This window comes from Agelaius tricolor, unplaced genomic scaffold (genome assembly GCF_023055355.1).
Source record: "Agelaius tricolor isolate 1412-34295 unplaced genomic scaffold, bAgeTri1.0.p SCAF_8, whole genome shotgun sequence".
Lineage (NCBI taxonomy): Eukaryota > Metazoa > Chordata > Aves > Passeriformes > Icteridae > Agelaius > Agelaius tricolor.
In genome coordinates, this window is record NW_027269268.1 from 875,221 (window position 1) to 901,600 (window position 26,380).

At 41.1% G+C, this 26,380-nt stretch overlaps 1 long non-coding RNA gene across 1 annotated transcript in view; it reads left to right on the forward strand.

Moving 5' to 3' along the window:
• The first annotated feature begins 413 nt into the window (after positions 1 to 413).
• LOC139592603 (uncharacterized) overlaps positions 414 to 26,380 on the forward strand; it is a 30,829-nt gene continuing 4,862 nt past the window's right edge. Inside the window, exons 1-2 of the long non-coding RNA XR_011680055.1 lie at positions 414 to 524; positions 11,003 to 11,141. This is a non-coding gene — a long non-coding RNA (uncharacterized lncRNA). The remainder of the gene's footprint in view (positions 525 to 11,002; positions 11,142 to 26,380) is intronic.

Genomic DNA, 26,380 nt, shown 5'->3' on the forward strand with positions numbered 1-26,380 from the left:
AGAGCACATCCACCTCAGAAAAGGCATTAGCAGAGCTGTTAAGGTTTCCAGAACATTTGCTTTTCCTGGGTACTTTTATGAAATCTAATGATGAGCTCCCTTTTCTGCGAGAGAATTTTATTTCTTACACTGGGAAGGGAAATGTCCAGTGTCTCTCACACCCAATGACATTGGCTTTGGCACAATTCGATCTTATCTGAATGAGTCCTTTAACACAGCAGCATTCTTTCAGATCAGTTCATTGTTTCTAAATTCCTCAGGTAGATTACTAACCCTAACAAATTACTGGTGGTTTTTGATTTTCCTGCAGCCAGCAGCACAGCTTACCCCTCTCAAAGAGGCTCCAGCAGGACAGAAGCACAACTCATTCTTTTCACCCCAACACGTGGACAGGAAAACCTTTCACAGCTCTCATCCCAATTTCTTATGTGGACCAAAACAACCTTGTCTCATCACAGCAGATCAGAGTTTTCTTCATCAAAGTCCCATGGACAGCTGGACAAAGCCTCTTCCTTCAGTGCTTGGTAAGTACCAAGGTCAGCATCTGCTTTTTCACTTCTGCTGTACCACGACATTGCCTCAGACTATGGGGTGGCTCAATCTCGCTCAGTTACAGTTCATCTGTCTCACTTGCTCCTCCAAAATTGATTTATGCATGAAAATTACCAAAGTCCGTTCTTGCAACTGGTGCCTGGCTTTTGCAACAGATGAAGAGATCTATTTTAAGAAGTTTATCCACACGGAGTATGATTAGTTATTATATTAATAATAAAGTTTTCATTGTGTTGATTTTGTATTTTTATCTCTGATTCAGCCTCCAATTAGCCAAAATTACTAGAAACCCCTAACAAATCACTGACTATGTCAGTTTTTTATATGAGTCAATATTGAACCAACTGGCTGTCAAAATCCCATTACTTTGGTCCTCTACTCCTTGGTGTGAGTCTTTAATTTCTCTGATGAACTTTTCCCAGGCAAACAGAGCCAGCTTACTGGGACTGACACCTTCTGTCCCTTGACATTTATTACCTTTTGAGGTAATGCAAAGAGGCCCTGTGGGAGCTCCAGTCTGCTTCAGGCCTTTCTTAATTGATTTTCAGTGAATTTTAATGATAAAGCTTCTCAGATTGCTGATCTGAGTTGTGAAGGGAACTGGGATAATCTGCTTCAACTAATATAGCATTTTCAATTTCCCATTAGTTGCTGACAGCTTCATGCTGAAAAGTCCTCTTCATTTGGGACCAGAGGTATCAGACACAAAGCAAAAAACATTGTAACATCATTCTCATTCCTAACTCCAGGAAAAGGACATTTGGCACAGAGGGCAAGAGGTCTTGTCTTAGACTGAGCCAGAGAAGTGATAATAATCTAGTGAGGCCAGTTATTCATCTTCTCCCTGTAGCCCTTATGCCTTAGCAGGCTGAAAAACTTCACTTTTCCCCTACCTGACTTTGAAGACAATTTCCCAGCTGCTTGCCTGTAAAATTCCTGTCATCCTGGGCATCTGGCTTTGTGTGTATTTCTGTCTGGATGCTCTGAATCATTGGGAGGCATTCCAACTCCAGCGTGGCTACAAAGCAAGGCCAGAAGAGATTTACAAGTCTTGTGCAGCAGGATGCCAAGCCCTATTTCTAACACTGCGTGTGTTAGGGAAGTCAGTGTCCATTAGAAAAGCTTGCCTTTAAAAAACAAACACTCCTCCCTCAAAAGAGCCATGCAAACAAAGAAACAAACCCAAATTGAGAAAGTGTTGTAATTGTTTCTTTGTTGAAATGGTACCTTGCCACTTAAAATTTAAGGAAATAATCTGAACCCTCCTCAAAAACAGAAAGCTTGCAGACTTCATTGTATCTTCAACTAGAAATAAATAGAGGGTAAGTGGATGAAGAAAGGATATTCAAAAAGGTTAAATGATGTTAAAAGGAAGCAGTCAAAAAGATCTGGATTTTTATAGCAATTCTACTAAAATGTTAACTGTGTCATTAACAGGTAAGTCTGTTAATCTCTAAGACTTAATTCCTCAGATAAAACTGCATATTTAACTTCTTTTTCATCATAACTCATTGCTGAAGGATAGCATAAAGGATGGAAAAATGGACATATGAAGAGACACACCCTTCTGTGAGACTTGTAATACATTTACCAGGTCTTTTTTCCTCCTTGTTCACAACACAAGGCTCACAATACAGGGCCATGGTACATGCCTTTAATTATGACTTCAGCAGAGAAGCAAGAAAGAAAAGCTGTTGTAGATGACTTGTTGCAGTATTTCAGGCTGGGCTAACTGCAGGCAAATCTGGATCCTCACTGCACAGACTCTGAGCAGTGGAGTTTGGAAGTCTTGCACCAAGCACTTGAAAAGTATCTCTACACTTCCCTGTTTTCTAAGGGCAGCCCTTCTGCTGAATATTCCTCAGCCCTTTCTCTCTTCACCATGCACTGCTGAAACCTTCTGGGTGTTTCAAACAGTTTGAGGGTTTTTTTTTTTTTTTTTGCCATTGCTTGTGGTTTTTGTTCTGTTTAGTTGAAATAATTTTAAGCAGCCTATGGTGATTTTTTTGCAGAAGAGAAATTAAATGGATAGAAAACTGCATTATTTGGATAGTGTTTGCAGTCTATGGCTACAGCAGTGTGCAATATTTGGGTCAGATTGTTTTTAAGTAGTTAATTGTCTGCCCAACTGAATGCTCAAGCATAATCAGGCTGATTATGTTGAAGCAGTTGAAAGTTCAATGTACAGTGAGAAATAGGATAGCAATTATCTTCTAAATTCCTTTATATGAGCCACAGGAGGTACTTTTGCTCAGGACTGGAATCCTGGATAATCTGTATCATCAAACACAGTTCTGGTTTTAGTTCCTAACATGTTTTTGAGAAAAATATCAGCATGCAAATGATTGAAGTCAATTTTGATGTTAATCCTCAGGCAGCTATGAGTGAGAGACACCTGTGATTTCAGACTTTTAAAACAAAGACAAGTTCAGTAGTTAAAATTCTGAGCCCTGAAAGTACAAGAGAACTGCTTATTTCAGGTATTCACTAAAACCACATTCCAGCACAGCTCAAAGAAAGTGCCTGTGCATTAAAAGTTTGGGATTACATGAGGCTTTTTAAACACTTGGTTTTATTGGCCTTTGAATATATGTGATTTTTCAATGTGTTGTTCATATTTCAATATATGTGATATTTCAATATCTGGTGTATGTATCATTGAAATCCCTAGTCTTTTATCTTTTAAAATATGTTCTTAAGAAGGCTCTTTTCCAAGATGTATTTGGTGCAAGAAATATGCTCAGAATCAGTAATTTGATATTAAAAGCTATTCTCTTGGTTTTCTAGAAATGGTGTGCAGGCAGGCAAGTGAGGAAGCTTTTATGTCAAATGCCCCCAGTCTGAAGGGAAATATTTCTTCCTCTGGGTTTTGGGCAGAGGTGTCTTACTGAACACCTGGGGCTGTCGTGTTTGGCCGTTCCGGCTGATGTCACACGGATTCTCTGAGCCCAGCTGAGAATTACAGAAGGACAGTAGAGAATTTTTATGATCTTGAGACTGTATCAGAAATACAAAATCAACTTCTGCTTAATTAGCTTCATGATGGGTGAATATATTCAAATAACAAATATGTGTAAACATTATTTTTCTGAATCAGTTTCATTTCTTTTTCAAGCCAATCTACATCTGTTGATTTAACCTAGATGTAATTTTTTACATTTTAAAAATGTAATTTTTTTCCAATCAGAACTTTAAAAAGCTATCATTTTTCCAGCTTTATTGTAAAGCATTATTCTCTTCAAAAAGATGACACAAATGCTCTGTAGCACTAAGGTCCCTGTGCATTTGAATGAATCCGAAGACATTCTCATTGTGTTGTTGGGTTAAATCACAGCCATGTGTTAATTTTATTTGGTTTGAACCACTTTGACCTGGTTCACTTGGAGTAGTCTGATAGAATTCAGTTTTGACACAAAACGGAGGTAAATGTAAAAGAAAAAGGAAATCCAAACTCTGCTTTTTGTCAGTACATCTTTATGATCTATCCTCCACAAGAGGCTCATGCTCCTCTGATAATGTGGGATGATAGCTAATGGGGGAATTGTTCTGCTGCTGAGCTGATCATAAAAACAGGAGGAGATGAATAAAGTCATCAAACAGGTTTAAAACAGCAGCTTTTATTCCACAGTACCTTTAAGGCAGTGCCTTAGAAAAACTCTGAAATCTTGCTGCAAAGCCTCATGATGCTGAGGAAGTAAATTGCTTGAGAGGTTTAAACCCAGCACTTGTTCTGTGTTTTCTAGACTGTTCTTCACTGTTTTCTGAATTCTCCCTGCTGATGCCAAGTGCCTTGGTAACAGTAGGTGATGGCTGGTTGTGTGGAGTTTTTCCCTGAAATATGTAATTTAAACATTATCTGTGATAGACACAGACTCCTGCTGGTATATATTAGTTCAAGGGAGACATCATATCCATCCTCAACACCAAGATTATTTGTTTTAATGGGGCATTCCTCTGCAATTTCACATTATCTTAAGTTCTCCTTCCTCACCTACTTGTATTTCAGATGGGTGATCTTTCTTCCTAAAAATTAATTTCTCAGAGTCCTCTTATTATTTCTCCAACTTGGGGATCTCCTAAGCCTAAATGACCACTCTGACATGGGTGTTCCCATCTCTTCCAAAGCTTTTTTGGTTTTGGTTCAGTGCAGGTTTTATTCAGTGAGGAAGAAATGCCTCCTGAGAATCACTCAGGGGCTACTCCAGCACCTACAGAAAGAGCCCTCCCCTTCTGAGCTGGAAGGATCTCCCTTCCTTCCAAGAAAGTCCCATCTGAAATTGTTTCCCCACACAAACCTTGCCCTGCATTCTTCATCTCGCTGGACAGGCTCCAGCACCTGCTGTGGGTGACACGAATGTGCTGAGAATACCAGGTGCCCCCTGTTCTCAGTCACAAAGGCACTGGCAGAGACTAAATGGTCAAAAGGAAATGTGTTAAAACATCTTGATAAGTAAAATAGCAACAATCATGACAAGCCAGATGGTGCTCACAGAAAGCTTGAAAGAATTAATCACTGTTCTGTAGGCTGCTAGCAAAAATATGTTTGCTATATTTAAATGAAGACAGTTTACTGAAGAGTTTCAGAGTAGAATAGAATTTTCTTAAAACTCACTGTCAAAATTACATTGAAAGAACTGTGGGCCAGATGATTCAGACCCAAATAATTTGGGTTCAAGCATTAGGTGCTTAGCCCAAACGTTCTTCCCTTCCTTGTCTTTCCTGATGAATATTTTAGCCCTTGTGGCTTCATTTGGTGAAGTATTTGATAGAAGATTTTAATTCAAATATCAAAGAAAAGAATAAAGCCACACTGGGCAGTAAGCTGCAAACTAATATATTTTAGTGTTTTATAAATTGCTGCTCTGAGCCCTGATCTCAGTGACATCCCCAATGGTTTCAGCTGAGCCATTATTCTTAGCTTTGAGAATCCTATTTAGTCACTATTGCTTTCACTACCAGATTACAGTTTAAGTGGCTGTGAAAAACTTCTTCATGCTTTAAGACAACTTTCTGTGTTTTCACCTTTGAAATATATTTAAAGACTCATTAAACAACTCTTTGAGAGTTCTGCTACAATAATTCAGATGCTTTTGGTGCATTTTTTCTCCTGCCACACTTCCTCTTGTTTTAAAAAAAGTGCTGTCGTTATTCCATTTTCACATTTCCCACTGAAATCAGTGAACTTTGCAATGAACACTGCATTTCTTGCAATTAAAAAAAAAACCTAAACCATCAGCAGCCAACTCCAACCATGCCACATCTTCCTTTCTATAAATGAATGTGAGTTTCTCTAATTTACCCTTGAACAACTTGCAAGGGGAAGGAACTAAAAGAAAAAGGCAATGGCTGATCTTTCTTCCTTTTCCTCAAAGGAGAGGACAACAGGATTTCTGATAGATTTTCCCTTGGAAGACAAATGAGAACATTCCAAGCTTTGTGGATTGGAAATCAATGTGCATAAAGCAAGAAAAATGGGCAATGTTATCAAGCCCAGAGTTTGCACAGGCAGTGAACTCCAAAAAAAATGGGCCATTTTCCCATCTCTGTCTAAGCTGGCAAGCTCCAACAGAACTGGCTCCATCTGTGATTGCCCCTCCTGCCCCAGCACATGGGGTTTGTGTTGCCTCAGACTGACCCACCTGTATCCTAAGAAAGTTCTGTGCAGTTTTTGGTATTATCCTGTGTTGTGTGGGGTTTTTAACATGTGGTCATCACTAGTACTTTTCTTCTGTATATGAAATGGTTGCCCACACTTTGTCATATTTAGATCTTTCTTTTCTAGAACTTACCCATAAATTCCCTCTCTTTGCTACAGTAAAGTTCCATAATGGCAACTGAATTAGGGAAAATATTTGTAGCTAAGAGCATCCACCTAAATCCAATAGACTTCTGTGGTGATGCCTAAGTTCCACCAGCAATTTTAGGACAGAGCATTAATTGTTCTTTTCCATCAGGTACGTGACATCGGTAAGGTTTTGTACCAATCCGTTGTGCTTTTTAAGTATGAACGTGGCTCTTGGAATTCTTACCCATTCTGTCCTGGCATATTCCAAGTGAGGAATGTAATTAGGTTTATTTGGAGGACTCTACAGAATGTCTGTTAAGGAAAAGTGTGTGGGTGGATTCCTGGCCCTGTTAGAAGAGATGAGAAGTTTCCATTGCCTGGAATGAAGTTCCAGTTTTTAACTGGGGTTTTGTACACATGAGATAAGCAGCAGGCAAAGCTCCTCAGTTGTGGATATTTCTTATCTCAGAGAGAAGTTGTCATAAGAAATAAAATGTCTAGAATCTTCTGACATGTACATTGTTGTCAATTCTCAGAGTGGCAAAAGAGCTACCACTTGAGTCAGTGAAAAATCTGGGTAGTTGTAGCAAGGATCAAGGGTACATCTTTAGGAAATATTCCTTATAGTCAAACTGAGCAGGATTTCTGGGCACTGAAGCTCTCATTCTGTATTGAAAAATGTGTTTTTTCATTTTTATGAGATAAGAATTTAATGAAAATCTCTTTCCCTGGAGAGAAAGTTCTTTCATTAGTGCAGGAGTAACTGTAGGTTAATTTTAAAGGTTTTTGCAGTCAAATTATTCTAATCTGCCAGAAAATTTACCTGGATATATATGAAGACATTACCTATTCACATTCATTTGAATAATACAAAGTCACACTATTTTCTTACCTAATCTATGAAGCAATATTCAGTCTAAATCCCTAAAGTTGCACTGCTGCCTTAAATGTTCACATTATACAGGAAATCAGAGCTGGGAAAGGTTCTGGACTCTCTCCATGGAAACAGCATTGGTCATTATCCCTGGGATAGTGAAGATTTTAAACCAAAGGAGCTCTGCCCTCTTTCAGTATCCCAGTTAGGCTGGAAAATTTATGATAATGTATAGATAATCAGTCAGTGTTATTTCTTTGCTTATAAATAATGCTACAATCAGCTCCACAAATTGAGTTCTATTCTCAGCCTCTCTTCTGTTGTCAAAAGAATTTAAAATCTGCCAAGCAAGTAAAGCACACTTGGCTTCTTTTGCCTTGAGTATGTAATAACTTTGCTCAGTCTGCTGGCTGTGCCACTCTGAAATAAATGACACTTGTTTTTGCAGTAGAGGAGAGTATCTGTTGATCGTATACCATCTTGTCATCCATTGCAAAAACATTTGTGGCTGCTGATAGCTCTGGAGTCTTGAATTTTGATTAAGGACTCCAATTTTGAAATGACTGCTTCCCACTTCTCTTAAGTTTCCATTACAAAAGCCTTCAATGCAATTTGATTTTAGTTTCCTTTGATCACCTTCATCAGTTAAAGGTAAAAATGCAAATCCATCACTAAAAGTCATTTGGAAAGGAATAGAGATTATGAAATTACATGTCCACATCTAGAACCACGTGTGCAGTTCCAGTTTCTTTATCTCAGGAAGTGCATCAGAAGTAGGGAACAGTTTCTCCTTTGTATGTAGGACAATGAATATGTGTCCATGTAAAGAGATTTTTACTGACATTGAGGGAACAGGAGACGGGAAATGAGCAAAGAACAGAACTGGAGGCAGACTGGAGTGCAGAGTGGGGCTGGTGATATGCCAAGTCCAGAAATGGGGAGGTTGTGTTGTTAAATAAAGTCACATCTCTCTCAAAGGACATTTGAAACAGAAGTGACCACGTTTTTGTAGCTTTCTATGAATCAAAGAAAACAGATTTCCATCAAATCCTGCCTGTTCTTTCATGAGTCTGAGGTTCTAGCATGTGTCTCATTCCTGTTTGCTGCTTTGGTCAGTTTTGTATGTTTTGTTGCGTATTTTGCTGCAATAATCTCAAGATGGACATGGCAGAGATGGATACTGCAAAAATGATCATCACAGCAGGCAGCTGGTAAGAGACAGCACATGGGAATGAATGAGGAGCCCAGTAATGATGAGGAGAGAACTTAAAAAGTACCAGAGAAAAATACAGCACACACTATTCAAACCATGGGGACATCAAAGAGGAAAGCAAATCCACAGATATTTTCCAGCTGTTGCTGTTCTAATTTAATTTAATTCTCTACTCCCAGCGTGTATATGAAAATAGAGTATCTGGCACTGGCAGAAATTTCCTTTACCTGTGTTAAACATTTGTGTAAAAAAAACAAGTCAATGTTTTATCTGGACTGTCTTGCACCAATTTTTAAAAAATGTATTTGTTTTCTTTAAAGGGGAAAAGTTAGGTTTTACTGAGTGATCAGACCAGACTCTATTATCAACATTGCTAAGAAAGAATCAGTCCAAGCTGAATTTAGTGTAAGGGAACCTAACAGTGCTGTTTCTCTGGTAACAGAAAAATTGTGCAGAGATCAGTGTGTTCACAGGCAAGGCCATTAACAATCTCTTAGTGCAGTGTAGTTTTGCTTTGTTGCTGATATCTTTTTCTCTGCTCTTCTCACTGGCTTTCTAAATTCTAGTGAAAAAGAATCTTTTTTCTTTCACAGATAAAATTATTTTTCAGCTGTAAACAAAATGAAGATTTTTTTCTAGATGAAATAGCCTGAAGTTTGTTGGTTTATTTGTAAATGCCACTTTGAGCTGTGACTTTGGCCTGATCAATGCATTTCTGAGCCTCCAGCTCTGTGCTCCTGCCTGGCCCCAGGTCCCTGTTTGTGTGACTGGATGTCAGCTTTGGGAAAAGCCCTGGCCTGGCACGGGGCTGAGGGGTGTGTGCCCTGTTTGGAGATAAAGGCTGGTAATGGGGAAAAGCTGTTACTGATTTTTCTGCTTGTTTCTGACAATAGGAAATGAAATATTTCTGTATGGCAGAATAACCTGTTAATGGTGAGAAGGGTACTTGGATAAATAGGCCCAGCAGTGTCACCAGGAAAAAGAAGCTGCTTTTTAATTCAAGGAGCAAAGTGAAGGCACTTGATAAATTGGTGAAAACTACTTCTGTATTTATACTACTGCAAAAAGCAACACGATGGAATAACATCCATACCACAGCATGAAGGTTTTGCATAGTACAGGGAAGGAAAATGGCAGTGATAAAAGTATATAGAATCCAGATGAAGGATGAGTTGGTTCATTATAAGTGAGAGCTGTAGGCAAAAACATATCTGTCACTGAAGTTGTCACTTTTAATAGAACATATTTTGGTTCACAGGAGCTCTTAGTGTGAAGTCAGTTGTGTGGATATAAGCAGGGAAAGACTTTGAGTTAAAACAGGAAAATCTATCACAAATGTATATTAAAAGTGTGGGAAAGGGGAGGGAAAGTGTATAAAGAACTCTAAAAATAATGAGAAGGTTATTTCTAGAAAAGTGTAGGATTGAATAAGAACGCCCAAAGACTAGAATGAACTAGATTGATGAAGAAAACGGTCAAGTTTGGAGATCAAGAAACATAGGGCTGAAACCAGATTTGACAAAAGTGAAACAAAGTCGGATTTTATAAAGATTATTAAAACATGTTTTTAAGTTGTTTTGGAGTGATTCTGATGGCAGCCTGCTCCAGGATCCTCAGCTTTCTGCCCCCAATGGCTGCTGATCCTTAAGTCCCCGGCCGTGCGTGAGGGGCCTTTGGGCTCTTTCGGTGGAGCTTTGAAAGCCTCAGGGCCCAGCGGGGGCTGCGGTTTGGCTCGGCCAGCTCGGTTTTATTGAGCCGAGCAAAAAGCTTCTCCCATCCTGGCTCGGAGGAGCTGCAGGAGCGATCTTCCAGCTGCCTCCGGGCTGAGCCGGGGAGGGAAAGCACCGGGAGGGAGAGAGGGATAGGAGAGACACAGGGAGAGGCTCCAGCCCCGCCGCTCCGCCCGCCCTGGCTGCCGGGAGAGGAGCTCGACAGCAGAGAGCCCTGGGAGGTGCTGGGCTCGGGCTGGAGCTGCCCTTCCCTCAGAGGGACAAGGGAAGCTCCGTGGAAGCTCCATTTCCCTCGGAGGGACAAGGGAAGCTCCGTGGAAGCTCCATTTCCCTCGGAGGGACAAGGGAAGCTCCGTGGAAGCTCCATTTCCCTCGGAGGGACAAGGGAAGCTCCGTGGAAGCTCCATTTCCCTCGGAGGGACAAGGGAAGCTCCGTGGAAGCTCCATTTCCCGCAGGGTGTTTCACTGTGGAAGCGCCGCTTCCCTCAGAGAGAAAGCCGGCGCATCACAAGTGAGATTTCTTCAACATCTGCCACGTTCTCTGGCTTCAGTTATTAATAAACTGTTGGGTTTGGGTTTGTTTTTTTTCCTCTCACTTCATTAGCATTTTCTGTCGGTGGAAGGGAATCGTTGAAACTCTTTAGAGAAGATTACTCATTGCAGAGTGTCCTCTCTTTTGTCTCAAAACTGAGACACAAGTGTATTCTAATCTAGAGAAAATAAAAAGAGAATAAAATCTGGGACATTATCAAATAGAAAATTAGCAAATCATTCAGAGAAAACTGAATTATCTTCAAAACTAAAATACTGGGATTTATGAAACGAGGCAATATTTTCTTGATGACAAGGTAACAAGAATTTACATCAAGAACTGAAGACATGAACTGGAGAAATTAGAGATTGAGAAGGACCAGCTATAAATGCCAGAAGGTACACACCAAAACAGTGAGGAAAAGGCAGATGTGGTTGTGGAGCACATCCAGCAAGGTAATTACTACAGAAAAATATTGATACTATTGGAAAAGAATGATGGGATCTCACTTGGGAAGCCGTGTAGAGTCTGAGTCCCCCACACAGGAAGGATGGGGCTGGAGGGATGCAGAGGGCCCAGGAGGGAAGGAGGGAATGGAAAATGAGCAGAACAGTGTTTGATAGGCTGGCACACAGGGGAGACAGACAGACAATATTAAACACATGTTAAAACTGCATCAGAAGTGTGGATACTAGAGGCAGAAGAACTAACACCCTGTTTTCCAACAACTATAACAAACACCAGTTTTTCAACTAACTGTGCGTAAATCAACTCTGAAAATTAGAAGTGGGTTTCTGATCATTAAATGTGGCAAAGTTTGCAGCAGTCCTCAAAAAAGAGCATTGAAATAATTGCAGAAATTGACCAAGTCTGAAGTTTGCAGTAACTGAAAGGTTTTATATTTTGCTAAGTAATTGTCAATTTCTTGATTTAGCTTCTCTTACTATATATATTTAACCTTTTATGAGTGACTCAAAAGTTAAGCTTTTCATCTTGTGAGACTCATTTTCAGGCCCTGCAGTCAGACATTTATTCATTGAACTCTGTGATGCCTCAGAGCTACTTGTCTGCTCTGGATACTATGAATACAAACATTCACCATCAGGTTGTTTGCAGTGTCAGCCCTGAATAAACATGCAGGAATTACCAGGTGGTTACAGTGTTTTAGGTATGACAGATCTATGGCCTGGTGTTCCTGGTTTATTATCTGTTTATTTTAAGACAATTTAGCGCTGGGGGAGCAGACTCCTCCGAAGCAATAAACAACTCTTGCTGCTGTTACTCTGAGCATTGGCAGCCCATAATGTTCTTGTCCCCTCTGGCAGCCAAAGGTAAATAAGGGAACATCATTCAAGTGTCAGTGTGGAGGGACACGGGTGAGGAGGGGGACAGTGTGTGACTACAGAATTAGGTCTGAATTCTCTTCCTGAAAACATTTTTTCCGTGGAAGTTCACATATAAATAACATGAAAATTGGAATAAAAAAAATACTTCAAAATGCATATATTGGTTTTGCATAAGTATATTTCTGAAAAAATCCCCAAGCAACCTTCCCAATAAACCAGGAATGAATATTGCTGCCTTGGGTCAATGCTTCCTAAACTGCAGTCAGATTTCCACTCAGTTTAGGCTGTTTCCTTTCAGTTATTGAGTGTGAAAAGATGGTGAGGGTTATGTATTTACATCAGGTAATTGGTATTCCATAGATAGGGAAGGTGGGCTTGTTAGTGCCCCTTATTGTCACCATCCCCCAGCACATGTTACTGTAAGACCTTATTTTCAGGTAGGTTTGTAGCTTCAAAGTGCCTGTGACCTTCCCTCCTTCCCCTGCCACTGTCTCCTTTCAGATAACTTCTCCCTGCTATTGCAGCTGAAATAGCCATTTTCTGAAACTGAATTGAGGAAAAAGTCTTACTAGCCATGCTAATAAAACCACATAAGCATTTAATCCAAATTATCTCATATCCTCTGCATGGTGGAGCAGAGACTTGAGATCAGAGGAACAATCTTTGCCTGGGATGAGTTCTTTCTGTCTCTGTGAAATTTGCCTATCAAGTCACCAGCCTCTGAAAAATCCCATTTTACAGACATTTACTAGAAACATGTGGATTTTGATAGCTGCAGTCTCTGAAAATGCCCTGGGCACTAAACCTTCTCCAGAAATGCAGCCTCTGAGTGAGCTGCTGCTGTTTTCTCTCCTTCCCTCTGCAGTTGTTCTCCTGCAGGGATTGGGACCCCAGGGACTGTGACCCACCTTGGCTGTTCGTGCTGTCACCAGTTCTGGACTACAGGATGAAACATTCAGGGTCTAGTTTGGATAGCTTTGGATGCCTTTCCTTTTTGTTTTTCTTCTGCAAAACATTTCTAGGGAAAGGAAGGAGGAGAACAAAAGTGTGTTCTGGCCTTATTATTTGTTTTATTTTTAAGGAAATTTATTTTCTCTACCATTTTAATTGTAGTGTTGAACATGATGGAAGAACTTGAATGACTAGGAAAGAAATGGTGCCCTTTCAGGAAATACAAGGCCTTTTGTTCAGCCCTCTGTTTAGGCACAGAGTGAGGGCAGGTAATTAAACAGTGAAGAAGTGTTCACTTAGCACCACAGGACACAGACATGAAAATACTCCTGCAGTCAGAGCACCTTCGGCGAGCACCTCCTCATATTCCACAACTATGACACCTCCATATGATGTTGTGCCATAACAAATGGGAAAATAACCTCACTTGTCTGCCCATTCATTTTTCTTGTCTTCACCCAAATTATTAAACAGAAACTGATAAACGCAGCAATTTCAGCATTCAGTGAAACTGCGGTTTTTTCTTACTCCATCTTTCTCTGAGGGATATTTCTCAAGCCCCAGTTTCTTTATACATGTGGAAAGAATGCAAAGCATAAACCCATCTGAATCCTATTTTCTAAGCCTTTTTGTCATCTCTGTTGTTCTCATCTGCTTGGATTTCAATTTGTCTTTTTGAAATGTCACGTCCCAAACTGAATCACATCAGTGCTGCTGCTGAAGCCTGAGCATTGCTAGGCAGAGCAGGAGGATTATTGTCCTGGTTGAGACAAACTGTTATTGTTAATATAATCATGGGTAGCATTTGTCCTTTTTGTGTAAGCATCTTAGATGTGAATTGCAAGCAGTTTATGATTTAACTTGTAATAACTGTGTCTTGGTAGGAGTGTTCCTTGGCCCACATTGCTCATAAATACTTGCTTTGGGTTCAGTAGTCACTAGCATTGCTGCAATCTTCTGGACTGTAAAAGAAATATCTATTTTAAAGAGTACATTTAAAATGTATTAGGCAATGGAAGGCTAAGACAAAATGGCTCTCTGTGGCAGGGAATATCACAGGGAATATCACAGAATCATAGGGAATTTTTGTGGCAGCCCAGCAATCCAAAGGTATTTTTTCATGGTTGTTTAATGAATCTGAAGTAACTGGATTGTCATTGGGAATACAGCCAGCCCTGAGTGCTGCATTTCCATCACCCTGACAGACTGCACAGGGCTCAGGGCCTTGGCTGTTAATTCAGGGGAGAGGAACACACTGATGGTGACATTTGGAACAGGAGGGACAGAGGCACTTCAGGGTAGAGTTCAGAAATGTGCTATCAGGATGTCACAGCTGCAGACAGCACCTCCTGAGTGCTGAAATGGATGTGGAAATCAGCAGCTGAAATAAATTGAAACTGCTACTCTAGGTCACTTTACTTTCTCACTGCCTAAATATTCAGCCTTGTTAATACATAAGTTCTACAGATACCAAACATTGTCTGTTTTTTCTCCTGTGACAACACTGACCACATCTTCTCAGATGGAAAAAAATACTTGAGGTCTTCAAGTCCCTGGCACCTCTCAGAGCAGATTATATACAATTTTAATAGTTTCTCCACAGATCAGAGAAAAAAAAAATTGATCTTTTCTGAGACCCTCAGAGTTCAAAGTGGTAGATCAAGAGCTTGTGCTTGGCAGGGGAAGGTAATAAGACAGTCAGTGCTAAGATGTTAAAAATATCAGATCATAAATATGAGGTAACCACTCATTGACTGCTGCTAATGAAAAAAAGCCCAGTATTTACTTAGAGGTTAAAGAAACATCTTATCTAGAATAAAATGGAATTAGTGCATGGGCCCAGCTATAAAATATGTGGAGCAGCCCCAGTTCCCATAGTGTGGCAATTCTGCAGTAGCTCCACTGTGGGCACAGTAATTCCCACACCAGGAATATTTTTGTATGGACTAAATGTGGCCACACAGGGGGGTAGTGGAGAACAACTACAAGACTTCAAATTCCCTCCCTGATTTATCTCCCCATGGCTTCCATCTGCAGATAGTCTGGTCTTGTTCCTTATGCCTCATTTGTGCAAGCTCCTGCGAGGGAAGTCAAGAGAAGAATGAGAGCAGGTTAAAATCTCAGAATGTGGATGATCTCTCTGAGAGTTGGGGGCACTTAGCACCTGCAGGAAATCTTCAGTTCTTGAGAAATGGATGTTCAGGGTCCCTGTTGCTGTAATTCTGTTAGGGAAAATGGCTGGTATATGAGGGAAGCCAATGTTACGAGAACACATTAAGTAGTCCTAGCACTATCCAGCTTCCCTTGCTGTTCATTGCAAAAGCAGTGAAGTCAACTTTGCATGGCAGTTTTCAGCATTGTGCAATGAAGGGTAAGGCATCCACTCAATTCTTCCCTGGACCATTTTCTCTGGGTGAAATTCAGGATAATGATTTCTGCAGAGGAAGAGAATCCTTGAGAGCAAAAGCTCTGCCTGGCAGTGTACTCAGCTTGATTCCAGGGGGGGGAGAAAGTCCATGTAGGCTAGGAAAATGGGCAAGGATGGGTGATTTGAGAGCTGGTTTTGGTTCTGTTGTACACAGACCTGCAGTGGAGTTTTAACCTCTGCAACCACAGGAGAAGCCATGGAAAGTCATGGAAAGTCAGATGAACTATTCTGAAATACATACAGAAAAATTCTGATTATTTATTGCAAATGCCCAGCCCCTGAATTACTTGTGCCAGAGCCTGTGGTCAGTGGTTAGAGGGTGAACACTGCTGTGGGAGAAGGGTTAATGCATTTCCCTCTGAACTGATTGCAGAGGTGCTGTACACAAAAGCCCAAATTAAGGTTTTATAATTTTAGGTGTGGTGTGCCCAGTCAAAATTCTGCCACGTGATTACAGTGACAAGTAACATTTTATGATAAAGAGAAAAAAAAGAAATCCTTGTAAATTGATCTATTTGGATAAGAAGGTGAATATCCTGATTTTGGTGATGTTAACCATTTAAACCTCCTGTTTTTGGTGGCAATCCATGTAAAGCCAATACCCACTCAATGGCCCTTAGGAGGTTCTGAGCCTGGACATACTTTCAAATGCAGATATCATGGAGAGGACTATAAAATACAAATACTTTTTCTGTCCCTAGAACTGAAGTTGCACATAGTGACAATCTCAGTTAGAAATGATGAGTTGTTTTTTGGGTTTTTTTTTAGATCATGATTTAAATAAATCTTTTGCCATTACATTCTGTGTACTCTGAGGAGGGATTATAAAGAAATAGGAGAAAGTTATAAAATAGAAATTGATAAAAGGCTTATTTGGTGTTTGGAAGTCCTGTGCAAGCAGCTGAAAAGCCTTTGGAACAGAACCAATCTCTGTGAAAGCTTTATTGATTACACAGAGAAAAGTCCATTTTAAACACTTTCATAGCCTTGTGTTGCCTGAGGAAGCAAAATCTATTACAGTCAGATTATGAACTTTCTGTTTATGAACTCAGCTGTCTTACTGGGCAGCTGGAAGAAAGCAGCATTATTATTTCTTCTGTCTCTGAAGCAGAGTTATCAATAATCCCATATTTCCCCATGTGTCTGCCCCTGCTGTTCTCAGGCGATCCACAGTATGAGGTGCTCTGGCACACGCTGCAGCTGGAGCTGGAATGGCCGGCCCTGGAATGGCTTCCAGGTCAGGGAGCCTCTCAGGTGCCCCCACAGCTCCCGAGGGCAGGATCTGGGCTGTGCTCCCTGATCGGTGTTTGTGTCATTGCTCTGCTCGCTCCAGGCTTTTTTCGGGCTCCCGCTTGTTGTGTTGTGTTAGGAGAATGACTCAGATCTATCCGTCGTTAAATAAACTGTGAAATCAGCTGCCCAAAACAACTCTCACTCGTCGGGGTGATCGTGCTGCTCTACACGAGGGTCTCCACCTCTCTTTGGTCTAAGGAAAGGTCTAAGCCAGAAAGATGGGAGAGGACAAGTGATTCCTTTTCTTTGCCTTTCCTTAAAGGGGTGAATGTCAGGCTGCAGCGGAGGAGATGTGGGTTTGGAAGGTGCCAGAAATCTCCAGCTCCTGGGGCACAGAGCAGAAGCAGCGGGGCGGGGGGTCTCTCTCTCTCTCTGCTCTGGAAGTCGGGGCTGTGCGGGGCGCCTCCGCCTGTGGTGTCTGGGACTGAGCCAGGGGGGCTGAACTGACTCCTGGAGAGCAAGAACGGCAATTTTTGTGTGTGCTCTGTGCTCACATGTTCCTTCTGGCCTCCAGTGATGGGGCTGACATTTGGCATCTCGCTGAGGGTGACATGATGTGACCTGCTTATTCTAGCACCATCAATCCAGCTGAAATTTGTACCTGTGAGTGCTTTAAATCTCAGGAACTGTGAAGTTGATTAAATTGACTCTGAACCAGCATCTTCAAACACTTCTCCCTGCCCCCTCCATTCCCCCAAAGCTCAAAGCATGCAGAGAAAAGGGTAAAAATGACTAAATGCCTAACTTAGTTCCATCTTGATCTTTCCTTGGAGCTTACAGTTCTTTTCCTTCCGACTGACCCTCATTTCTGACTGTGAGAAACACCCTGTGCTGCTCACAGCATGTTTTCTCTCTCCTCCTGTGATACCTTTCCAGCCTGACAAGTTTTAATGGCTCCTTGACATTTGTTTTTTATTTTTTTTCAGCAACAAAACAGAAAAGGATGTGAGAAAGATTTCACACTGGTAATATCAAAAGTTAGAGCCTGTTTATTTGGCCAATAGCACCAGGTAGCTGCACTTTTACCACTGATTTATGTCTCATGGAAGATGTGGATAAACACAGAAATACTGGGGAAATGCCTCAAAGCACTCACAGTTCTGTTCTCTTTTACTCAGCTTCTCTTTTCAACATAGTTCTGAATGAAAGCTTTAGCAGAAGAGTTCTGGAAGATTGTCAGGCATTTAAGAGACTAAACTTCTTTCTTAGACTGAACATTGCAGAAAAGCTTTGCTGGAGAATTAGAAAATAATGCAATTAAATGATAGAATTCTTGCAAATTTAACAAACTCCCTACACACCAGATGTAGGCATACCAGCTGTAATTTCTGTTAGCTGTGATCTTGCAGGGTTTTTGTGACCGTTTTACAGTGGTAAATTTAAAATGGAAAACATTTAAAACTTTCCAAAACCAGCGTGTGAGGATTCACACTTTGCTCTGTACAAGCCCCAGCCAAAATTAATCCAAATGTTCACTCTTGATGTGAGCAATAAGGGTTTGCAAAAATTACTGCATGTGTAGCAAAAGGTGTGTTTGGATGAGTGGGAACTGTTTTTTCCTCAAAATGGCTTTATTTTGGTAAGTTTTTTACCAGCAGAGACTCAGTGAATGTGCACTGGTACCTGAAAGTAGTTCAGAAGAAATTCCAGATCCTCTATAGTAGGCAGTATGGGAGTCACTGATTTTTAGGGGAAGATCAGTCCTGATTTCAGTGAATTAGACTTTTCAACTATTAAAAAATAATAATTAAATATATATAATTCTGTCCTACCAAATGAGTGTTTTTGTTTCATTTCTGCTGCAAGAGTGTTTGGTGAAACTGTTAATTTCATTAAGTCATATTTCTTTGAAGGTGTTTTACTACAGTTTAGAACTTAACAAGTGCTTTATAGCTCCTGAAACTGCTCTGTGATTAAACAAGGGCCTCTAAATAAATGGTTGTGATCTTTAACAAATTACCTTGATTGGAGATTTCTGTCTGACGACACCTGATGTATCTGTGTTGTCTAAAACTGTGCTGCCTGAAATGAGGGACAGTATTGACAAGCTTTAAATGGGTCTGTTTGGTTTTACTGAATTTTAATTAAAAAAGAATTGCATTTCTTTAAAGTAGACATTGGAAAGGAAGATTATATTGGTGAAAATTGTGTGGGTAATTTACAAATATGTCTTCTAATAGCAGCCAGACATTTTCAGTGCAAACCAGACTTAGCAGGCTAGGTTAGTCAAATTTAATTAATTTGCTTTTGTATATCTTTTGGCATATTGTTCATCTTCTTCTGAGGTTTACACAGCTTTAACAACCCGAGCAGAAGCACAGCTCTGTGAGCAGGTGCTGTGGGCTGGAGACAGCTTTGAATGCCAGGTGTGTGCTGACAGGGAGTTAGAATGGCTCAAATTCCTTCTCTGAGCCTTTCCTCAGGAAGGGAGATACTGGCCTGGAATATCAGAAATGGGCAGAAGGGGTTTTATCCAGACTTTCTGCTCCCTGTACCTCAGTCTCCTCACCCATGTAACCACATGCATCAATCCCAAGGGTTTGCCCCAGAAATGAAGGAGCAGCACAGAGGCTGGAAAGGAGAAGTCCCTGCAGGCTGCCAAGAGGAATTTCTGTTCACAGTTGGGTTTGGGCTGCTGTGGAGGGGAAGGGGCCTCGGGCAGTTTCTGTGAACAATGAGCTCCCAGGTGAGAGGGAGAACAGAGATTTTTGGGATATTTAGTCTGTGGCCAGGGTGTAGCCTGAGGCACCAGTCCCTGCATCCAGACAGGCCAGGGAAATCACCCAGGGGCAGCAGGGGGTGCAGACTGGAGGAGAAAAGCTGATTGTGCTGTGCCAGCTCATCTGCACATCCAGTTCCAGCCCAAACAGAGCAAGGGCTTCACAGCCAGGTTACAAAATGTGACTGGGGAATGCAGAGGTGGGGTAAATTCGCCAGCTGGCTTTGGTGTCAGGGAGGCACTGCCAATGTCAGCTGCACTTCCACACTTGAGGGAAGGTGTTGCATGGAATTTGATTATTTTAGAGCAAAAGTTTGAAGCTTTAAATTGTTGAGCCCTGTAATCCATGGACACACATTTTATGTGTTATGAATATAGTAAATGCATTTAATGATGCAAATTGAAGGAATGGCTAGGAAGACATGCCAATATTTCTGTATGAAACAGGTTTTTATCCTTGAAATTATTATCTGAAATACTGTGAAAATAACAGATTTTTTTCTTGTTGCTTCTTAGTGATAGATGCTTTTTTTTTCCCCATGGAGGTTTCAGATATCAAACTGGATTTATGGAGAACTGTCATTCTCCTTTGTTATGTGGATTTTTAATGAAGGTTCTAGGTGGTAAGAACTCTATCATATCTGCACAACCAGATCACATTAATCTCTAAAGGGCTTTTTTATGTATTTCAGTAACATGATTAGAGAAGGGAGATGCCAGAGCTATATTTGTCCTTTCAGAAGACACCAGATACTAAAAGAAAACCTTTTTAGCAAATGAATTTCTATTATGTAAGCTGGGCATGAATTCAAACCACTATTACACTTGGAACATAAATGTGTTAAACTGAAATAACAAAATTAGAGCAGACAATAAATAAAACTGGGGGTGTGTGCTTTTACTGCCTTAGCACAATGAACTCCTCATAATGATGGAAATTATCCCAATATCACTAATAGGAAGAGTCTGCTCTGGGACACAGAGCAGACTGTCTCATTCCAGGACATTCACACATTATCCATAGGGTCCAGTCAGTGCCATTCCTTTATCTGTTGCCAAGTGCCCCATACAATTGGTGATATTTATACAGTGCTTGTGATGGAAGCATCAGCCAGCAGCAGCAAAGCCCCAAAAGTCACCTCCAGAGCAAATCCCTCTCAGTTCATTCTTGCCTCTGGAGAATGGCACCACCCTCCTGAACAGATGGGGAACATTTAACATTATAGTACAATTAAAAAATCCTTAATTAAATAAGAGTACATGAAAAGAATTAGAGAAGGTTAATACTGGTGCCTAAATGCAGGGGAAGAGCTTTTTTATTAAATTCCTTTGGAACACATTTTGCCTTTGTGCACACTGCAGCATGCAGCATTAGCTGAGGGAAATTGTGGTTGAGAGCAGGACAAGGACAGGAGAGGCAGAAGGTGAAGAAAGAACTGATGTCAAGAGAGACCCAAGCATCACTTCCTGGTCAGGCTGAGACTGGGATGTGTTGTTTGATATTTAATTGTAGAACTCTTAATTAAAAGTGTCCTCCCATTCCTTTGGATGCTGTTTGCAAGGGGATGTTTGAACTCATTCCAGGTGAAACCAGCAGAGCCTCCTGATGCTGTTGTGTATGGCTGCCAAATCAGAGTCTCTGTGGATCCAAATTCTGAGGAAGTCTGTCTGAGAAATGACCTGGACACTGGGATGTGTATTTAAGAGTTTTCCCTGTCAACAATTGGTGTGTGAAAGCAAGAGGGCAGATGTGAATGTAGATTTAAGAGGTGCATTTCCACTGAGTTCCTGACACCTGTTCTGAATTTCTGTAGTGTTACTGGCAAAATGCATCAAGTAAAAATATTCCTTAAAGTGTTCCTCTTGTTTCAGCACTAATGTATACATTTTCAACCTCCTATTGAAGTAAAATGCTGCTCTATTTTCAGATCCTGCTTCCAAGCATCTGCTATTTCTTATTTTCAGAATTTGGATGCTAATGGCAAAACCCTAGAATAACAGTCCTTTAAATGAATTTATTCTTGTTTTTAATTTTTTCTTATGACTTTTATATTGCATTCTTTAGGAATTAAAAAGTCCTCTTTTGTTGCGTATTTCATTTTTTATTCCATAGCAGCTTTTGCTTGGTGTGTGCAGGAAAGTAGTGGAAATTTGAATTTATCTATTAGATATATCAGCCCTATTGATTGTTTTTAATGCTTCTCAAATGTGCAGAGCATGACTAAAATCAGGTCAGTCTACATCTGTGCTATTATCTTCATTAAACCCAGGGTATTGTTCATCATGTTTTTTCTTAAATTTCCCCAGAGAGCACAGGTAAAAGATAAATATAACATTTACTTTTAACAGCTGTATAATCTGAGTAATACTGGTCAGGAGAAACATTGTTGAGATTCTTTCTGTACATTTTTTGTAGTGATTGTGGACATGCACACAGCTGTTTGCCTGTGATTATTTGAACTGCAAGCATTAGATTGGGATGTGTGTTCTGTTTCCCATCTCTTTCACTGACTTTCAGAAAGAAAAGGCAAAATAATATTAGTGGTGTCCGTGGATATTAAATAGCTATATTTTGCAGCTGAAAGTTGAAACTGAAGGAACTCATTTCAGTATTATTAATTCTGTAGGGTTCTTTACATCTGTGCCTGACCCTAATTACAATCAGTTCTGGAGTCCTGTAGATGTGCTGGCCACAGAATGTGACTTTTGGCTCAGTCTTGTCTGTGGAGATCAGTTTGGACCAGAGCCTTGCCCGGTTTCTTGTGTTGCCAGTGGCTTTTTTTTTTTTTTTCATTCACCTGCTTTATCCAGAATTGGGATGGTCAGGAGTTGATGAGTCCCATACACAGTGTATGACTTTGGAGTCTGTGTGAAGCAATCCTCACCAGCCACATTTTTGAGCTGGCATTGCTGGATTCAGCTTGGAATTAAGACCCACCAGCTGCAGTCCTACCCAAAGCAGAGGCCAGCTCAATTGAAATAAACTGTGTCACAGTCTGGGGGAACTGACACACCTGTGCTACTCCAAAAAAATCTGTTTTTTACACAGCTACTTAAACCCCATGGAATATGCTGGCTCTGACTGCAAGAGGGTGTGAAGGTGAGCACATTTTGTGATAAAGAAATAGAAAGAGCCCTGATGCAGAGGAAACTACCCTCTGAAATTCTGGCTGAGGCTGAGATTTAAGATGCTACACAAAAGGGATATTTCACATAAGCAGGAGATTTAATATATGTGCCTCATTGACACAGGTTTGGGTGGTTTTGCCTCTGTGTCAGGACAGCCTGGAATCTCAGTGATCCATCTGGGGCTTAAAATAACATTCCGAAAACTGAGTGAGTACAGAACAAATTGCTTTACTTGACCTGTGGTAGAAGAGGACTTTCTCACAAGGTGTTAGCCTTAGGAGCTGGACTTGCAGCCTGCATTTGTATATGTGACAAAAAAAAAAATTAAATTACTTCAGCCTCCTTGGCAAGGAGGCAGAACAAGGAGCAGGCAAAAGGCAGAAGATCCCCCAGGCTCATGGAGCTTAGCTCTCCTCACAAACAGGGAGGTGAGCCCAGCCTGCCTGAGAAGGGTCCCTGCAGTGTCCTGAGAGGCCAAAATGCAGCTGTGGGCACTGCCAGGGTCAGAGCAGAGGAAATGTGTGCCAGGGACTGCCCAGGCCTTGCCCTGGCAGGGCTTGGCTGCCAGCACAGCACAGCTGGGCTGGGAAGAGGAAGGGAAAATGTTCCTCCCTGGATTGCAGCTCTAAATCTTCATTTCCCCTTGGTCCTAGTGATGGCTCTCACCATTAAATGAATGTCCCTGTTCCTAGTGATGGCTCTCACCATTAAATGAACATCCTTGATCCTGGTGATGGCTCTCACCATTTAATGAGCATCCTTGATCCTGGTGATGGCTCTCACCATTTAATGAGCATCCTTGATCCTGGTGATGGCTCTCACCATTAAATGAACATCCTTGATCCTGGTGATGGCTCTCACCATTAAATGAATATTTAATGCATTTCCTCTCCCCAGAGTTGCTGGTGGGGGACAAAAAGAAGGGAAGGTGCCTGTGCTGTGGATTGTTTCTCCTGTGGAGCAGAGGATGACCCTGCCCCACTGCGTCCCGGCCGCTCTGCAGGGACGTGCTGCCCGTGGGGAACAGTGAGTCCAGGTTTGTGCCTGACAGACTTGTAGAGTGGTTTCCTGTGGAAACAAGACTTGTGGAATCATACAGGGCAATGGCAGAGGAGATGGAGCAAGGGAAGGGGTCCATCTGTCTGTCTGTGTCACCCCATTGTTGTGCCACTGGCTGTTGTTCCCTCTTGGTTGAGAGAGGTCCCTTTTTGTTCTCAATGGCTGGGAAGATGTTGGCCAGACCTTCTCTGGCTCTGACATAAGGAACAAGCAGACTAAACTCAGAAGAATCTGGACTTTGTTAATTCATGTGTTAGCAGAACTTCTTTCACTCTCTAATATCTTTTTTTTCCATGGGAACATCAGTGAAATCTATATAACCATGAAAAAAAAAATTGGTTTTTTTTCTGAAATAGCTTTCTCAAATACAAAGCCTTCAGCTGTTAGACTGTGTGCAGACATGTACACATGTGCACACAGACAGGCCAGCCTTTTTTTGTTAAACACATGCACACACATAGACACAGCAGATGTTTTTATCTATGGAGAGACCTCCACGGTCTAAAGTAACGTAATAATCCCATTATTTCCTTGCTAGGGTTTTCTTTCTCCATCTGGTAGACTGGCATTCTGCAAAGTGGTTAAAAGAGCCTGGCTTTTAAAAACATTTTAAATTCTCTGGTCTGATAGACTTGAGGTGAAGGTAGAATGACTTTTGAGATAATCAATTACTGTGCTGCCACACAGCTGAAAGTCAATCCAAATGTCTGAAAGTCCAAATCTCTCTAGACCATCTTATTGATTATAAACACATCACGTTCAGAACAGCTTTTTCTTCCCATAAATCGACATGATTTTATAACCAAAGGAAGAGAAAAATAGCCAAATATTAAACTGAGTGTTGGAAATCCTGGCTTCTCCCCAAAATAGATCCAAATTCAGTCCTGTAGATGGCATTTCTTGAAAATGGACGGTGCCCAGATGCAATACCACATTTCACAGCTACTGTGCTGTGTTGTTTAAACACTACACTTTTTCTAACTGCAAAGATAATATTTAGGAATGGAAAAGAAAGGCAAACTTCCCAGCCCATGATGCTCTGTTCTGTCCTTGCTAAGAGGAGAAATAGAATTACAAGTGAATCTCAAATATCAGTAAATCTATTTTTTTTAGGTTTTAGTACAACAGTGTATGTTACTCCTGTTAGAAAAAGAAAGTTAAATTCATATTGTTTACCTTCTGCAGTTATCCATCTAGTAAAAGTAGAAAACAGTTTTGTAACATTGCTTTGAATAAGTAGTGGAGCTCTGATGGAATGAGAAATGACAGAGTTGTTACACAGGTTTGGAGGTGCCTGGATGGACAGATCTGTGTACACGTAAAAGTTCATGATGCAGCAGAGAAACTGCAAATGCTTCTCTGGCTTATTGAAGCAGCATCTCATGTTAGACATAAAACCAGAAGCATTTTAAGTAGAAGAATAACAATATTGAAACCTTTCCAATATTGAAACCTGGTTTGTGATACAAATGACACCTCTTGGTGTGATTGAATTCTCAGATGCTCTGTGCTTTGCACCACTGTACAGAGGGATGGTGGGAAAATACTGAAATGAGTCCATGAAGTTTTGAGATTGCAGAATTGTGTGGGGTTCAGGACCCACAGGGCTGTTGGCAAGTATTACACCATTGCTCAAATCCCTCACACCAGAGTTACCAATGAAGCCAGAAATGAACAGGGTTTAAAAAGTCCTTCTTCCACACAAAAGATGAGTAACATTTTTAAATAGGAGAAAATGTCTTGAAGCAACTCAATTCTCAGGGAAGCTTCCAGTTAAAAATCCTGGTCTAAAATGATGGGGGGCACTTGTGAGAGTTTTTTTCCCAGATGTCAATGTGCACCTCCTTGTTTGTTTGAGTGGCTGAGTGGCCCTGAATCATTCTGGGTTCTGCATTCAGGGGAGTGAATAGGGGGAGTGAAGGAAGCCTGGGGGCACCCATTGAACACAGGGAAGGACACTGAGCTCTGCCTGCCTGGAAAAAATTCATCTGAGCATTGACCTCTCCCTGTGCTGAGCTGAGCACAAACCCTCTCAGAGAGTTCTGCCCCAGGCAGTTAAATTTGTGTTTAGGGTAGCACAGGCTCCCCACATTTTGCATTTCCCCATGTTTCAGCTTGTGTTTGCAGCATGTACCATTCCTTGAGAAGGTGTGTTGGAGGGAAAAGGGATGGGAACTGGGCTGTGGTACTTCCTGGCAGTCTGTTATTAATTCTGTCCCTGAGAGATTTGGGCTTTGAGAGACTTGGACCTTCTGCCAGGCACAGAGGGGCACGGGGCATCTCTGTGCTGCAGGAAACCTCTCTGCAAGGACAGGTTGAGCTGAAGGACAAATTCACTGGCAAACCAGAGGACTTTGACCTTCCTCCTGAAACTTCTGAGTACTTGAAGGAAAAGTCACCTCAGGAAATCTTACCAGGCTGTGTGACTGGCATGGTGAGTTTGCTGACCCTTTGTACAACAGAATCCATGGAATGATGGCTTTATGATGGAATTTGGAGTCAGGCTCAGAATGGGGATGCAGAGTTACTGGAGTGCATCATTCTGCTGTTAAAATAGAGTACCCTGATACAATCTCTTGCACAACCAGTGAAATACACCTGTATGTCACAGTGCAGTCACACTTGCAGGCATCTATCAGTGACTCTGATATTACTTTAAGAGCACACCAATGATATTTTTCCTTTTCTCCTGAGTCATTCCCCTTTCTTATGTCTAGTGCAGTGTGATTTATAAGAATTGGGATGTCTTCTAGTGATATGTGGTGACAC